This window comes from Bombina bombina, chromosome 1, assembly GCF_027579735.1.
Source record: "Bombina bombina isolate aBomBom1 chromosome 1, aBomBom1.pri, whole genome shotgun sequence".
NCBI lineage: Eukaryota > Metazoa > Chordata > Amphibia > Anura > Bombinatoridae > Bombina > Bombina bombina.
The window spans coordinates 132,927,039-132,945,348 of record NC_069499.1 but is presented as its reverse complement, the minus strand read 5'-3'; the positions used below and the strand labels follow the sequence as shown (position 1 = coordinate 132,945,348).

Here is an 18,310-nt window from a genome sequence, read left to right as displayed (position 1 = left end):
CCAGAATTTTGTCCTTTCTACAAGAAGGATTGGAGAAGGGTTTATCGGCAAGTTCCCTAAAGGGTCAGATATCTGCCTTTTATCTATTTTGTTACTCAAACGTCTGGCGGATGTCCCAGATGTTCATTCCTTTTGTCAGGCTTTGGTTAGAATCAGGCCTGTGTTTAAACCAATTGCTCCTCCATGGAGTCTGAATTTAGTTCTTAAAGTTTTTCAAGGGGCTCCGTTTGAGCCTATGCATTCCTAAGATATTAAGTTTTTATCTTGGAAAGTTTTATTTCTTGTTGCCATTTCTTCAGCTCGAAGAGTGTCTGAACTTTCGGCATTACAATACAATTCTCCTTGCCTTATTTTTCATTCAGATAAGGTAGTTTTAAGTACAGTACTAACCTAGGACTCCTTCCTACGGTTGTTTCAAACAGGAACATTAATCAGGAGATTGTTGTTCCTTCATTGTGTCCTATTCCTTCTTCTCAAAAGGAACGTCTTTTGCACAAATCGGACGTGGTCCGTGTTTTGAAATTTTATTTACAAGCGACTAAGGACTTTGGTCAGTCTTCTTTGTTTGTCGTTTTCTCTGGAAAACATAAGGGTCAGAAAGCTAAGGCTACCTCCCTTTCTTTTTGGCTGAAGAGCATCATCCGTTTTTGCATATGAGACTGCTGGACAGCAGTCTCATGAAAGAGTTACGGCTCATTCCACTAGGGCTGTTGCTTCCTCGTGGGCATTCAAAAATGAAGCTTCTGTAGAACAGATTTGCAAGGCTGCTACTTGGTCCTCTCTTCACACTTTTTCTAAATTTTACAAATTTGATACTTTTGCCTCGGCTGAGGCTGTTTTTGGGAGAAAGGTTCTTCAAGCAGTGGTGCCTTCCGTTTAGGTTCCCTGTCTTGTTTCTCCCTTATCATCCGTGTACTCTAGCTTTGGTATTGTATCCCAGAAGTAAGGATGACATTTCTTTAAAAAGAAAAGAAAATTTATGCTTACCTGATAAATTTATTTATTTTTATAGACACGATGAGTCCACGACAGGTGATTCATTTTTGTAAACTTCAGACACCTCTGCACCTTGGCCTTTTTCTTTCTCTTCCTAACTTCGGTCGAATGACTGGAGTGGGAGGGAAGGGAGGAGCTATTTAGCAGCTCTGCTGTGGTGCTCTTTGCCGCCTCCTGTTGACCAGGAGGTGAATATCCCACAAGTAAGGATGAAATCTGTGGACTCATCGTGTCTAAAAAGAAATAAATTTATCAGGTAAGCATACATTTTCTTTTGTCCTCATTAATATTTACTTTGAGTAATTAGATTTTGCAAAGTCTGAACTTTCATAGTATTACCGCCATCTACTGGCTATTCATGATATTACTTTGACTTTTGAAAGTATATACTTTTGCATTCAATCTCTTTCATTTTCTGCACTATGGGGCATGTAGAATGGAAGTGGACAAACCTATGTTCTAAGTGCCCTCAAGATGTTAGTTTTTAATTCATAATATGTTTTTATGAATAAACATAGGGTTGTTTATTGGATTCCCGTATGTTACAGGTACTTCCCCTGTTTAAAAAAATAATCACTGTTGCTGATTCCTTTTGGGACTCATGGCGTACTGTACCTAAGGTAGAGGGAGCTATCTCTACTCCCGCTAAAAGAATTACTATTCCTATAGAGGATAGTTGTTCTTTTAAGGATCCAATAGATAAGAAGCTGGAGGCTTACTTAAAAAAGGATGTATGTCCATCAAGTATTACAGTGGCAACCTATGGCAAGTATTGCCACGGTTGCGGGAGCAGCATCCTATTGGTGAGACTATGGCTTTACCTTATAAGGGTTAGACTCTCTCTTTGGTTGAAATCATTCCCGATATTCGGGTGGGAAGGGGATCTTTCTTACTTCAGGACAAGAAAGATAGACCTAAAGGTCGTCGGAATTCTAATTTTTGTTGCTTTCTCAACTTTAAAGGTCAGAAGTCTTCCTCCTCCTCTTACAAACCAGAGCAATCCAGGACCTCTTAGAAGTCCAGTCAGCCTTGGAATAGGGGGAAGCAAAACAGGAAGCCTTCCACTGATGCTAAATCAGCATGAAGGGTCTGCCACCGATCCATACTTCGTTCAAGTGGGGGGCAGACTTTCTCTTTTCAGCAGGCTTGGGTACACAATGTCCCAGATCCATGGACTGTGGACATAGTATCCCAGGATTACAAAATAGGGTTCAAGTTTTGTCTTCCAAGGGGTAGATTTATCCTGTCAAGACTATCCTCCAACCAGGTAAAGTGGGAGGCCTTCTTATAGTGTGTAAAGGACCTATCCTCCCTGGGAGTTATCGTACTAGTCCCTCTAGAGGAACAGGGTCTAGGATTTTATTCAAACCTGTTTGTGGTTCCAAAAAAGGAGGGAATTGTTTGTCCCATCCTAGATCTAAAATGCCTCAACAAATTCCTCAGGACTCCGTCCTTCAAGATGGAAACTATTCAATCCTTTCTTCCATTGGTTCAGGAAGGTCAGTTCATGACGACCGTAGACCTGAAGGACGCGTACTTGCATGTTTCCATTCACAGGGATCATTACCAGTTTCTAAGGTTTGCCTTTCTGGACGAGCATGGAGGTCACAGGTTCTGGGAGCTCTATTGGCATTGATCAGATTTTAGGGAATTTACTTCCCAGGTACCTGTCCAGGTCCAGGGATCCTCAGGCGGAAGCAGTGGATGCATTAACACTTCCTTGGAGTTATCAACCTGCCTATATTTTTCCGCCTCTAGTTTTTCTTCCAAGAGTGATTTCCAAAATCATCTTGGAGCAATCATTTGTGCTGCTGGTGGCTCCAGCATGGCCGCACAGGTTTTGGTATGCAGATCTTGTTCGGATGTCCAGTTGCCAACCTTGGCCACTTCCATTAAGGCCAGACCTTATATCTCAAGGTTCGTTTTTCCATCAGGATCTCAAATCATTAAATTTAAAGGTATGGAAATTGAACGCTTAGTGCTTAGTCATAGAGGTTTCTCTGACTCAGTGATTAATACTATTTGTAGAGTAGCGCCCCAACTATACTCAGGGCTGAAGGTTAAATAAAAGCACATATAAGTTAAACATATATAAACTCAGTTATAATTTATTTAAAACAAAAATATAAATATATCAAAATTCCCAAATAATGAATTCTTACTTCAAACCTCTGTATATACAAAATATTTATTGAAGCATGATATGTGTCACCTAAAAAATTAAAAATCAATCCTAAACAAATAAATAATCCTAAACAAATAATTTATCTAATAACAATAGTTGTGGCCACAACTTTATATTTATATGATAAAATCGAGTGATATTAATTTCCAAACTCTGATTTTTTATAGGCAGTAAGAGGACTCTTATAAATGTCCTGATTAGCTCACAGTTTGCAATTCTCCTTTTGGAATTTTCTTAAGGATACTATATTCTCAATGTTAATATTAGTGTTGTTAAATAGTTTCAGTTGAGTATATACACACCGGGTAGCGTCACTTTAGCCGTTAGGTTTTCACACTCAGTTTTAGATCACAGAACCAATCAGCTATTGGTATTTGGACAACTCCCTTATTTGAATTTCCAATGCCGGTTAGAAACTTTGCAGAGTTATTGGGTATCGTGGAAAGCTGAATAAGTAAATTGTAGTCCTGACAAGCTGCAGCTGTCAGGACTACAATTTACTTATTCAGCTTTCCACGATACCCAATAACTGCAGAGAATCGCTCAAAAGTGTCCAGGTAAGGCTTGAATTAAGAAGCCGCCTAAGAGAAATAGGAGACACAGACGAGGTAAGAGCGTTTTTCTCTTTTAAAAGTTAAAGCGGTTAGAAAGTGAATAGTAGAAAAAGACTGTTTGGATACAAAGGAGAACACTTAATTTCTTGCAAAAATACTGAGAATTATTGTTACAATTGCCATAACTCTGCAAAGTTTCTAACCGGCATTGGAAATTCAAATAAGGGAGTTGTCCAAATACCAATAGCTGATTGGTTCTGTGATCTAAAACTGAGTGTGAAAACCTAACGGCTAAAGTGACGCTACCCGGTGTGTATATACTCAACTGAAACTATTTAACAACACTAATATTAACATTGAGAATATAGTATCCTTAAGAAAATTCCAAAAGGAGAATTGCAAACTGTGAGCTAATCAGGACATTTATAAGAGTCCTCTTACTGCCTATAAAAAATCAGAGTTTGGAAATTAATATCACTCGATTTTAACATATAAATATAAAGTTGTGGCCACAACTATTGTTATTAGATAAATTATTTGTTTAGGATTATTTATTTGTTTAGGATTGATTTTTAATTTTTTAGGTGACACATATCATGCTTCAATAAATATTTTGTATATACAGAGGTTTGAAGTAAGAATTCATTATTTGGGAATTTTGATATATTTATATTTTTGTTTTAAATAAATTATAACTGAGTTTATATATGTTTAACTTATATGTGCTTTTATTTAACCTTCAGCCCTGAGTATAGTTGGGGCGCTACTCTACAAATGATCTTTTCCAATTTCAGTGATTTGAACGTTTTTTTGAGGGGATAACGTTTTAATTGAGTAAGCTAGGAAGGTAGTATATTAGTGAGATCCAGAGGAACGCAGTGTATTCAAAGTGATTAATACTATGTTGCAAGCTCATAAATCTGTTTTTAGAAAGATTTATTATCGAGTTTGGAAGACTTTCATTTAATGGTGGTGTTCTCATAAATTCTCTTGGCATTCTTTTAGAATTCCTAGAATTTTTCTGTTTCTTCAGGATGGTTTGGATAAGGGTTTGTCTGCAAGTTCCTTGAAAGGACAAATCTCTGCTCTTTCTGTCTTATTCCACAGAAAAATTGCTAAACTCCCTGATATTCATTGTTTTGTTCAGGCTTTGGTTCGTATCAAGCCTGTCATTAAATCAATCTCTCCTCCTAGGAGTCTTAATTTGGTTTTGAATGCTTTACAGGCTCCTCCGTTTGAGCCTATGCATTCTTTGGACATTAAATTGCTTTCTTGGAAAGTGTTGTTCCTTTTGGCCATCTCTTCTGCTAGAAGAGTTTCTGAATTATCTGCTCTTTCTTGTGAGTCTCCTATTCTGATTTTTTTCATCAAGATAAGGCGGTTTTGCGGACTTCATTTAAGTTCCTACCTAAAGTTGTGAATTCCAACAACATTAGTAAAGAAATTGTTGTCCCTTCTTTGTGTCCTAATCTTAAGAATTCTTTGGAAAGATCTTTACATTCTTTAGATGTGGTAAGAGCTTTGAAATATTATGTTGAAGCTACTAAAGATTTCAGGAAGACTTCTAGTCTATTTGTTATCTTTTCTGGTTCTAGGAAAGGTCAGAAGGCTTCTGACATTTCTTTGGCATCTTGGTTAAAGCTTTTGATTCATCATGCTTATTTGAAGTCGGGTAAATCCCCGCCTCAGAGGGTTACGGCTCATTCTACTAGGTCAGTTTCCACTTCGTGGGCTTTTAAGAATGAAGCTTCAGTTGATCAGATTTGCAAAGCAGCAACTTGGGCTTCTTTGCATACATTTACTAAATTCTACCATTTTTAAGTTTTTTCTTCTTCAGAAGCAGTTTTTGATAGAAAAGTTCTTCAGGCAGCTGTTTCAGTTTGATTCTCCTGCTTATAATTTCAGTTTTTTTCTTTTTCATTATAAGATTAAAAACCTATGATTTGGGTTGTGGATTAATTTTTTTCAGCGGAATTGGCTGTCTTTTTCTTTTATCCCTCCCTCTCTAGTGATTCTTGCGTGGAGTTCCACATCTTGGGTGTTTGCTATCCCATACGTCACTAGCTCATGGACTCTTGCCAATTACATGAAAGAAAACATAATTTATGTAAGAACTTACCTGATAAATTCATTTCTTCTACTAGATACGAAGAGTCCACGGATTCATCCTTGTGGGATATTATCCTCCTGCTAACAGGAAGTGGCAAAGAGCACCACAGCAGAGCTGTCTATATAGCTCCTCCCTTGACTCCACCCCCCAGTCATTCTCTTTGCCTATACTAAGTAATAGGAAGAGGTAAAGTGAAAGAGGTGATAAAATGATAGTTTTTATTTTCTTCAAGCAAGACTTTTTTCTTTTAAATGGTACCGGTGAGTGCTATTTTTTTCTCAGGCAGCAGATGGATGAAGATTTCTGCCTGGAGACTGATGATCTTAGCAGTTGTCACTAAGATCCAGAGTAGTTCCCACAGAATGGCTGAGGAGTACTTGAGAAGCTTCAGTGTGTGGAACGTTTTTCATGCTACAAGCATTGAGGTATGTTCAGTCATTTTTTTCTGGAGAGACTGTGGTATTTCAGAACTGGCTGACATAGTTCCCTTAAGGGAAGGGGTAAGTAGTAATCCTACATGTGAAGAAGGGGGTATTACTGGAACCTGTTTATTATGGAACAATTTGGTTGACACTGTTAACATAATGTTTTGTGGGCAAAACGTTTTCATGTTTTGGGGATGCTTAACGTTTTTATATACAAACGTTTTTTGTAGCTGATGGCACTATAAGGGTTCACATGGCTTTCATTAATGGATGGGTTATATGAAAACCCACATGGCTATTTTGCTAGACCGCTTTACAGCGGTTCCCATTAGGCATGAGAGACATCGATATTGATGGGCGGGGCCTATTTTCGCGCCTCAGATGCGCAGTTGAAATGATTCTGAAGACAGCAAGCTCCAGCTTCGGTGGGCCTAGGCTGCAGATTTAGACAAAAAACGAAGGATAGTGTGTCTTACAGACCCCTGAGGGCAGGTTTGCACCACAGAGGTGCAGGGGGTTGATTTATTACTTTTAATAAACGTTTTTGAGTAACGTTTTTTTCCATAAAAAGTTAACTTTTCCTTCCTTTGGTGCAATTTTAGCTGACAAGATTAAACACATATATGCAAAAATTGTGATATTTATTACATTTTAAGACAGTTTTGGAAAACTTGTATGCTTTTTTACTCTTAAAGGCGCAGTACCGTTTTTTCAGATTGTTGTTTTTTTCACTGTTTTCAGGACTTTTTGTGGTTATTACTAGCCTGTTCAACATGTCTGACATTGAGGAAAGTCATTGCTCTATGTGTTTAGCAGCCATTGTGGAACCCCCACTTAAGATGTGTCCCTCATGTACTGAAAGGGCCTTACATTGCAAAGAACATATTTTAAGTGATAAAAGTATGTCTAGAGATGATTCTCAGTCTGAAGAGAATCAGGTTATGCCATCCAATTCTCCTCAAGTGTCACAACCTTTAACGCCCACTCAAGCGACGCCAAGTACTTCTAGTGCGTCTAATTCTTTTACTCTGCAAGATATGGCTGCAGTTATGTCTACTACCCTTACAGAGGTATTATCTAAACTGCCAGGTTTACAGGGTAAGTGCAGTAGGTCCGGTACTAGAGTAAATGCTGAGCCCTCTGACGCTTTATTGGCCATCTCCAATGTACCTTCACAGTGTTCTGAGTTGGGGGTAGGGGAATTGCTGTCTGAGGGAGAACTTTCAGACTCAGGAAATGTGTTCCCTCAAACAGACTCGGACGTGACGGCCTTTAAATTTAAGCTGGAACACCTCCGTCTGTTACTCCGGGAGGTTTTAGCGACTCTGGATGATTGTGACCCTATTGTAATCCCACCAGAGAAGTTGTGTAAAATGGATAAATATCTAGAGGTCCCTACTTACACCAATGTTTTTCCAGTACCTAAAAGGATTTCAGACATTGTTACTAAGGAATGGGATGGACCAGGCATTCCGTTCTCTCCCCCTCCTACTTTTAAGAAAAGTTAAAAAAATGTTTCCCATATCTGACACCATTCGGGATTCCTGGCAGACGGTCCCTAAGGTGGACGGTGCTATTTCTACCCTGGCTAAGCATACAACTATACCTATTGAGGACAGTTGTGCTTTCAAAGATCCTATGGATAAAAAATTAGAGGGTCTGTTAAAGAAGTTGTTTATTCATCAGGGTGTTCTTCTACAGCGTGCATTGTTCCAGTGACTACTGCAGCAGCTTTTTGGTTTGAGGCTCTAGAGGAGTCTCTTAAGGTTGAGACCCCATTAGATGATATTTTGGATAGAGTTAAGGCTCTCAAGCTAGCAAATTCTTTTATTACTGATGCCGCTTTTCAAATGGCTAAATTAGCGGCTAAAAATGCAGGCTTTGCCATTCTAGCGCGTAGAGCGTTATGGCTTAAGTCTTGGTCTGCTGATGTGTCATCAAAATCTAAACTTCTAGCTATTCCCTTTAAAGGTAAGACCCTATTTGGGCCTGAACTAAAGGAAATAATTTCAGACATTACTGGAAAATAATAATTTTCGTTCCTTTCGAAACTTTAAAGGCGGACCCTCCCCTTCCTCCTCCGCCACAAAGCAGGAGGGGAATTTTATACAATCCAAGTCAGTCTGGAGACCTAACCAGACCTGGAATAAAGGTAAACAGGCCAAGCAGCCCGCTGCTGCTACCAAGACAGCATGAAGGGGCAGCCCCCGATCCGGGACCGGATCTAGTAGGTGGCAGACTTTCTCTTTTCGCCCTGGCTTGGGCAAGGGACGTTCAGGATCCCTGGGCATTAAAAATCTTGACCCAGGAGTATCGACTAGAATTCAAGGATTTTCTCCCAAGAGGGAGATTTCATCTTTCACGTTTGTCTGTAGACCAGACAAAAAGAGAGGCGTTCTTACGTTGTGTAGAATACCTCTATACCATGGGTGTAATCTGTCCAGTTCCAAAACTAGAACAGGGACAGGGGTTTTACTCAAATCTGTTCGTGGTTCCCAAAAAAGAGGGAACCTTCAGACTGATTTTAGATCTCAAATGTCTAAACAAATTTCTCAGAGTCCCATCGTTCAATATGGAGACCATACGAACAATTTTGCCAATGATCCAGGAGGGTCAATATATGACCACCGTGGACTTGAAGGATGCGTATCTTCACATTCCTATCCACAAAGATCATCACCAGTTTCTCAGGTTCACCTTCCTGGACAAACATTACCAGTTTGTGGTCCTCCCTTTCGGGTTGGTAACAGCTCCCAGAATTTTCACAAAAGTGCTAGGGTCCCTTCTGGCGGTTCTAAGGCCGCGGGGCATAGCAGTGGCGCCCTATCTGGACGATATTTTGATTCAGGCGTCGACTTACCAGCTAGCCAAATCTCACACGGACGTCGTGTTGGCTTTTCTAAGGACTCACGGGTGGAAGGTGAATATACAAAAGAGTTCACTAGTTCCACTGACAAGAGTCCCATTCCTAGGAACTCTGATAGACTCGGTAGACAGAAAGTCAAAGATCCTAACTACTTGCCGAGCACTTCATTCCATTCCTCAACCATCAGTGGCGCAGTGTATGGAGGTCTTTGAGTTAATGGTAGCGGCAATGGACATCGTTCCGTTTGCTCGCTTACATCTCAGAACATTGCAGCTGTGCATGCTAAGACAGTGGAATGGGGATTATGCGGATTTATCTCCTCGGATAAATCTGGATCTAGAGACCAGAGACTCTCTTCTTTGGTGGTTGTCACAGGATCATCTGTCCCAGGGAATGTGCTTCCGCAGGCCAGCATGGGTCATAGTGACGACGGACGCCAGCCTCTTGGGCTGGGGTGCAGTCTGGAATTCCCTGAAGGCTCAGGGTGTTTGGACTCAGGAGGAGTCCCTATTACCAATAAATATTCTGGAACATTCAACGCGCTCCAAGCGTGGCCTCAGTTGGCTTTGGCCAAATTCATAAGATTCCAGTCAGACAATATAACAACTGTAGCATATATCAATCATCAAGGGGGAACAAAGAGTTCTCTAGCGATGACAGAGGTTTCCATAATAATTAGATGGGCAGAGACTCACTCTTGCCATCTATCAGCAATCTATACCCCAGGAGTAGAGAACTGGGAAGCGGATTTTCTAAGTCATCAGACTTTTCATCCGGGGGAGTGGGAGCTGTTTGCGGCATTGATCCGTCAATGCGGCACACCGGAATTGGATCTGATGGCATCTCGTCAGAATGCCAAACTTCCTTGTTACGGGTCCAGATCAAGGGATCCCCAAGCAGTACTGATAGATGTTCTAGCAGTACCTTGGTCTTTCAACCTGGCTTATGTGTTTCCTCTTTTTCCTCTCCTACCTCGTCTGATTGCCAGAATCAAACAGGAGAGGGCTTCGGTAATCTTGATAGCACCTGCGTGGCCACGCAGGAGTTTGTATGCAGACCTGGTGGAAATGTCATCTCTGCCACCGTGGAAACTGCCACTGAGACAGGAACTTCTAATTCAAGGTCCGTTCCAACATCCAAATCTAATTTCTCTGCAAATGACTGACTGAAGATTGAACGCTTGATTTTATCTAAGCAGGGATTCTCTGAGTCGGTCATTGATACCTTGATTCAGGCTCGAAAGCCTGTCACTAGGAAAATTTACCATAAGATATGGCGTAAATATCTTTATTGGTGCGAATCCAAGGGCTACTCATGGAGTAGGATTAGGATTCCTAGGATTTTGTCCTTTCTCCAAGAAGGATTGGAGAAGGGATTGTCGGCTAGTTCCTTAAAGGGACAAATCTCTGCTTTGTTAATTTTACTACACAAGCGTCTGGCGGATGTCCCAGACGTTCAGTCTTTTTGTCAGGCTTTAGTTAGAATCAAGCCTGTGTTTAAACCTGTTGCTCCGCCATGGAGTTTGGATTTAGTTCTAAATGTGCTTCAAGGGGTTCCGTTTGAACCCATGCATTCCATAGATATTAAGCTGTTATCTTGGAAAGTTTTGTTTCTCTTGTAAGGTGTATCCAGTCCACGGATCATCCATTACTTGTGGGATATTCTCCTTCCCAACAGGAAGTTGCAAGAGGATCACCCACAGCAGAGCTGTCTATATAGCTCCTCTCCTAACTGCCATATCCAGTCATTCTCTTGCAACTCTCGACAAGCATGGAAGTAGTAAGAGAGAAGTGGTGAAACGTAGTTGTTTTTTTTCTTCAATCAAAAGTTTGTTAGTTACCTGTCTTGTTCCCTCCCTTCATCCGTGTCCTAAAGCTTTGGTATTGGTATCCCACAAGTAAGGATGAATCCGTGGACTGGATACACCTTGCAAGAGAAAACAGAATTTATGCTTACCTGATAAATTACTTTCTCTTGCGGTGTATCCAGTCCACGGCCCACCCTGGCAATTAAGTCAGGTTAAAATTTTTTGTTTAAACTACAGTCACCACTGCACCCTATGGTTTCTCCTTTTTCTCCTAACCGTCGGTCGAATGACTGGGGGGCGGAGCCAGAGGGGGAGCTATATGGACAGCTCTGCTGTGTGCTCTCTTTGCCACTTCCTGTAGGGAATGAGAATATCCCACAATTAAGGATGAATCCGTGGACTGGATACACCACAAGAGAAAGTAATTGATCAGGTAAGCATAAATTCTGTTTTTCATCAGAATTTGTCTTCAGCGCCATGCCTGATTTTTTTATGCCTAAGGTGATTTCATACCTTAAAGGATATAGTTTTTTAATATTTTCTGTCCTGATAAGCCACTTTACTGGTTGGATGAGTTACGTTGCCTCTACATTTATATCAAATGTACTAAGAACATCAGGAAAACTCAGAGGTTCGTCATTGGTTCTGATTAGGCATTGCACCTGCTAAGAGCACTCTATCCAGATGGATTGTTCAAGCTATATCAAGAGCTTATCAGCAAAACCAACAACCAGTTCCAGAGAGGGTTAAGGCACATTCTACAAGGGCTATGGCTACTTCTTGGGCTTGTCAGGCAGATGCCACTGCAGATGAGATTTGCCAAGCAGCAGTTTGGAAGTCAACTCGTGCCATAATTTCCCCCGTTCTGTCTTGTCCACCTGGTTAGGGGTCTTAACAGTAAGTATTATCCAGAGATAAGAGCCAAGATATATAAATTGCTTATTTCTTTCATGTAATTAGCAAGAGTCCATGAGCTAGTGACGTATGAGATATACATTCCTACCAGGAGGGGCAAAGTTTCCCAAACCTCAAAATGCCTATAAATACACCCCTCACCACACCCACAATTCAGTTTTACAAACTTTGCCTCCGATGGAGGTGGTGAAGTAAGTTTGTGCTAGATTCTACGTTGATATGCGCTCCGCAACAAGTTGGAGCCCGGTTTTCCTCTCAGCGTGCAGTGAATGTCAGAGGGATGTGAGAAGAGTATTGCCTATTTGAATGCAGTGATCTCCTTCTACGGGGTCTATTTCATAGGTTCTCTGTTATCGGTCGTAGAGATTCATCTCTTACCTCCCTTTTCAGATCGACGATATACTCTTATATATACCATTACCTCTGCTGATTCTCGTTTCAGTACTGGTTTGGCTATCTGCTATATGTAGATGAGTGTCCTGGGGTAAGTAAGTCTTATTTTCTGTGACACTCCAAGCTATGGTTGGGCACTTTGTTTATAAAGTTCTAAATATATGTATTCAAACATTTATTTGCCTTGACTCAGAATGTTCAACTTTCCTTATTTTCAGACAGTCAGTTTCATATTTGGGATAATGCATTTTTGATTTAATCATTTTTTCTTACCTTCAAAAATTTGACTCTTCCGGTGGGCTATTAGGCTCGCGGGGGCTGAAAATGCTTCATTTTATTACGTCATTTTTGGCGCGGAGTTTTTTGGCGCAAAATTCTATTTCCGTTTCCGGCGTCATACGTGTCGCCGGAAGTTACGTCATTTTTTGACGTTATTTCGCGCCAAAAATGTCGGCGTTCCGGATGTGGCGTCATTTTGGTGCCAAGAGCATTTAGGCGCCAAATAATATGGGCGTCGCTTTGGTCTCCTCATTTATTTAAGTCTCATTTTTTATTGCTTCTGGTTGCTAGAGGCTTGTTCTTGGCATTTTTTCCCATTCCTGAAACTGTCATTTAAGGAATTTGATCAATTTTGCTTTATATATATGTTGTTTTTTCTCTTACATATTGCAAGATGTCTCACGTTGCATCTGAGTCAGAAGATACTACAGGAAAATCGCTGTCAAGTGCTGAATCTACCAAAGCTAAGTGCATCTGCTGTAAACTTTTGGTAGCCATTTCTCCAGCTGTTGTTTGTATTGATTGTCATGACAAACTTGTTAAAGCAGATATTTCCTTTAGTAAAGTACCATTGCCTGTTGCAGTTCCTTCAACATCTAAGGTGCAGAATGTTCCTGATAATATAAGAGATTTTGTTTCTGAATCCATAATGAAGGCTATGTCTGTTATTTCTCCTTCTAGTAAACGTAAAAAATCTTTTAAAACTTCTCTCCCTACAGATGAATTTTTAAATGAACATCATCATTCTGATTCTGATGACTCCTCTGGTTCAGAGGATTCTATTTCTGAGGTTGATGCTGATAAATCTTCATATTTATTTAAAATGGAATTTATTCGTTCTTTACTTAAAGAAGTACTAATTGCTTTAGAAATAGAGGATTCTGGTCCTCTTGATACTAATTCTAAACGTTTGGATAAGGTATTTAAAGCTCCTGTGGTTATGCCAGAAGTTTTTCCTGTTCCTAATGCTATTTCTGCAGTAATTTCCAAAGAATGGGATAAATTGGGTAATTCATTTACTCCTTCTAAACGTTTTAAGCATCTATATCCTGTGCCGTCTGACAGATTGGAATTTTGGGACAAAATCCCTAAAGTTGATGGGGCTATTTCTACCCTTGCTAAACGTACTACTATTCCTACGTCAGATGGTACTTCGTTTAAGGATCCTCTAGATAGGAAAATTGAGTCCTTTCTAAGAAAAGCTTATCTGTGTTCAGGTAATCTTCTTAGACCTGCTATATCTTTGGCTGATGTTGCTGCAGCTTCAACTTTTTGGTTGGAAACTTTAGCGCAACAAGTAACACATCGTGATTCTCATGATATTATTATTCTTCTACAGCATGCTAATAATTTTATCTGTGATGCCATTTTTGATATTATCAGAGTTGATGTCAGGTTTATGTCTCTAGCTATTTTAGCTAGAAGAGCTTTATGGCTTAAAACTTGGAATGCTGATATGGCTTCTAAATCAACTTTACTTTCTATTTCTTTCCAGGGTAACAAATTATTTGGTTCTCAGTTGGATTCCATCATTTCAACTGTTACTGGTGGGAAAGGAACTTTTTTACCACAGGATAAAAAATCTAAAGGTAAAAGTAGGGCTAATAATCGTTTTCGTTCCTTTCGTTTCAACAAAGAACAAAAGCCTGATCCTTCATCCTCAGGAGCAGTTTCAGTTTGGAAACCATCTCCAGTCTGGAATAAATCCAAGCCAGCTAGAAAGGCAAAGCCTGCTTCTAAGTCCACAGGCCCTCATTCCAGCTCAGCTGGTAGGGGGCAGGTTACGTTTTTTCAAGGAAATTTGGATCAATTCTGTTCACAATCTTTGGATTCAGAACATTGTTTCAGAAGGGTACAGAATTGGTTTCAAGATGAGACCTCCTGCAAAGAGATTTTTTCTTTCCCGTGTCCCAGTAAATCCAGTAAAAGCTCAAGCGTTTCTGAAATGTGTTTCAGATCTAGAGTTGACTGGAGTAATTATGCCAGTTCCAGTTCCGGAACAGGGGATGGGGTTTTATTCAAATCTCTTCATTGTACCAAAGAAGGAGAACTCCTTCAGACCAGTTCTGGATCTAAAAATATTGAATCGTTATGTACGGATACCAACGTTCAAAATGGTAACTGTAAGGACTATCTTGCCTTTTGTTCAGCAAGGGCATTATATGTCCACAATAGATTTACAGGATGCATATCTGCATATTCCGATTCATCCAGATCATTATCAGTTCCTGAGATTCTCTTTTCTGGACAAGCATTACCAGTTTGTGGCTCTGCCGTTTGGCCTAGCTACAGCTCCAAGAATTTTTACAAAGGTTCTCGGTGCCCTTCTGTCTGTAATCAGAGAACAGGGTATTGTGGTATTTCCTTATTTGGACGATATCTTGGTACTTGCTCAGTCTTTACATTTAGCAGAATCTCATACGAATCGACTTGTGTTGTTTCTTCAAGATCATGGTTAGAGGATCAATTTACCAAAATGTTCTTTGATTCCTCAGACAAGGGTAACCTTTCTGGGTTTCCAGATGGATTCAGTGTCCATGACTCTGTCTTTAACAGACAAGAGACGTCTAAAATTGATTGCAGCTTGTCGAAACCTTCAGTCACAATCATTCCCTTCTGTAGCCTTATGCATGGAAATTCTAGGTCTTATGACTGCTGCATCGGACGCGATCCTCTTTGCTCGTTTTCACATGCGACCTCTTCAGCTCTGTATGCTGAAGCAATGGTGCAAGGATTACACAAAGATATCTCAAACAATATCTTTAAAACCGATTGTTCGACACTCTCTAACATGGTGGACAGATCACCATCGTTTAATTCAGGGGGCTTCTTTTGTGCTTCCGACCTGGACTGTAATTTCAACAGATGCAAGTCTCACGGGTTGGGGAGCTGTGTGGGGATCTCTGACAGCACAAGGAGTTTGGGAATCTCAGGAGGTGAGATTACCGATCAATATTTTGGAACTCCGTGCAATTTTCAGAGCTCTTCAGTTTTGGCCTCTTCTGAAGAGAGAATCGTTCATTTGTTTTCAGACAGACAATGTCACAACTGTGGCATACATCAATCATCAAGGAGGGACTCACAGTCCTCTGGCTATGAAAGAAGTATCTCGAATTTTGGTTTTGGCGGAATCCAGCTCCTGTCTAATCTCTGCGGTTCATATCCCAGGTATAGACAATTGGGAAGCGGATTATCTCAGTCGCCAAACGTTGCATCCGGGCGAATGGTCTCTTCACCCAGAGGTATTTCTTCAGATTGTTCAAATGTGGGAACTTCCAGAAATAGATCTGATGGCGTCCCATCTAAACAAGAAACTTCCCAGGTATCTGTCCAGATCCCGGGATCCTCAGGCGGAGGCAGTGGATGCATTATCACTTCCTTGGAAGTATCATCCTGCCTATATCTTTCCGCCTCTAGTTCTTCTTCCAAGAGTAATCTCCAAGATTCTGAAGGAATGCTCGTTTGTTCTGCTGGTAGCTCCGGCATGGCCTCACAGGTTTTGGTATGCAGATCTTGTCCGGATGGCCTCTTGCCAACCGTGGACTCTTCCGTTAAGACCAGACCTTCTGTCGCAAGGTCCTTTTTTCCATCAGGATCTGAAATCCTTAAATTTAAAGGTATGGAGATTGAACGCTTGATTCTTGGTCAAAGAGGTTTCTCTGACTCTGTGATTAATACTATGTTACAGGCTCGTAAATCTGTATCTAGAGAGATATATTATAGAGTCTGGAAGACTTATATTTCTTGGTGTCTTTCTCATCATTTTTCTTGGCATTCTTTTAGAATACCGAGAATTTTACAGTTTCTTCAGGATGGTTTAGATAAGGGTTTGTCTGCAAGTTCCTTGAAAGGACAAATCTCTGCTCTTTCTGTTCTTTTCCACAGAAAGATTGCTATTCTTCCTGATATTCATTGTTTTGTACAAGCTTTGGTTCGTATAAAACCTGTCATTAAGTCAATTTCTCCTCCTTGGAGTTTGAATTTGGTTCTGGGGGCTCTTCAAGCTCCTCCGTTTGAACCTATGCATTCATTGGACATTAAATTACTTTCTTGGAAAGTTTTGTTCCTTTTGGCCATCTCTTCTGCCAGAAGAGTTTCTGAATTATCTGCTCTTTCTTGTGAGTCTCCTTTTCTGATTTTTCATCAGGATAAGGCGGTGTTGCGAACTTCTTTTGAATTTTTACCTAAAGTTGTGAATTCCAACAACATTAGTTGGGAAATTGTGGTTCCTTCATTATGTCCTAATCCTAAGAATTCTAAGGAGAAATCGTTACATTCTTTGGATGTTGTTAGAGCTTTGAAATATTATGTTGAAGCTACGAAATCTTTCCATAAGACTTCTAGTCTATTTGTTATCTTTTCCGGTTCTAGAAAAGGCCAGAAAGCTTCTGCCATTTCTTTGGCATCTTGGTTGAAATCTTTAATTCATCTTGCCTATGTTGAGTCGGGTAAAACTCCGCCTCAGAGAATTACGGCTCATTCTACTAGGTCAGTTTCTACTTCCTGGGCGTTTAGGAATGAAGCTTCGGTTGACCAGATCTGCAAAGCAGCAACTTGGTCCTCTTTGCATACTTTTACTAAATTCTACCATTTTGATGTATTTTCTTCTTCTGAAGCAGTTTTTGGTAGAAAAGTACTTCAGGCAGCGGTTTCAGTTTGAATCTTCTGCTTATGTTTTTCGTTAAACTTTATTTTGGGTGTGGATTATTTTCAGCAGGAATTGGCTGTCTTTATTTTATCCCTCCCTCTCTAGTGACTCTTGTGTGGAAAGATCCACATCTTGGGTAGTCATTATCCCATACGTCACTAGCTCATGGACTCTTGCTAATTACATGAAAGAAAACATAATTTATGTAAGAACTTACCTGATAAATTCATTTCTTTCATATTAGCAAGAGTCCATGAGGCCCGCCCTTTTTTTGTGGTGGTTTTGATTTTGTATAAAGCACAATTATTCCAATTCCTTATTTTATATGCTTTCGCACTTTTTTATCACCCCACTTCTTGGCTATTCGTTAAACTGAATTGTGGGTGTGGTGAGGGGTGTATTTATAGGCATTTTGAGGTTTGGGAAACTTTGCCCCTCCTGGTAGGAATGTATATCTCATACGTCACTAGCTCATGGACTCTTGCTAATATGAAAGAAATGAATTTATCAGGTAAGTTCTTACATAAATTATGTTATTAGGATTATTTTATAAATAAATACAGGTACAAATACCCAAATCTGGAATTATTCTAATATCCAGCTTTTCACAAATATTAAAAAAAAAATACTATAAAATAACCTCTTTTTTTTCTCCGACAGTAAATGTCTTCTCTGCCTGTATCTTTGTGGGTTTTTTTGTTTTGTTTTTCTAAAATGCAAATTATCTTCTGGTGCTGTGTAAACTAAAGTATTAAAAAATATATAAAACTACACTTGGTCCCAGACTCCCATCCCCTCTCCAAGCTGTACCATTTTACAGATGAAAATATACAAATATTCTATAATCCAAACTATTCTGAAGTCTAAAATGTTTGAGGTCTCCAGCAGCCGCAGAGATGAGGCTTTGAAACATGTTTCTTCTTTGCATTTGTTTTTAATTAACTAAGCTCTATTACATGAAACAAACTTTTACCAATTCATCATACTGCTGGTAACCGTTTCCCTGTCTGAGAGGTGGATGCAATGTAGCAAAGACTTGTGAGCCAATGTAGCTGGGAGACCTAAAGTTCCTAGCAATACTTTACAGCATCTGGAGCTTTTGAGTTTGCAAATTTATTAAGCATCAGGTTCT

The 18,310-nt window shown here is 39.9% G+C and overlaps 1 protein-coding gene across 1 annotated transcript in view; it reads left to right on the top strand.

The window, feature by feature from the left end:
* The window catches only part of WDHD1 (WD repeat and HMG-box DNA binding protein 1), a 463,259-nt gene that overhangs the window by 403,861 nt on the left and 41,088 nt on the right, over window positions 1–18,310 (top strand). The gene's annotated exons all lie outside the window — the stretch shown is intronic.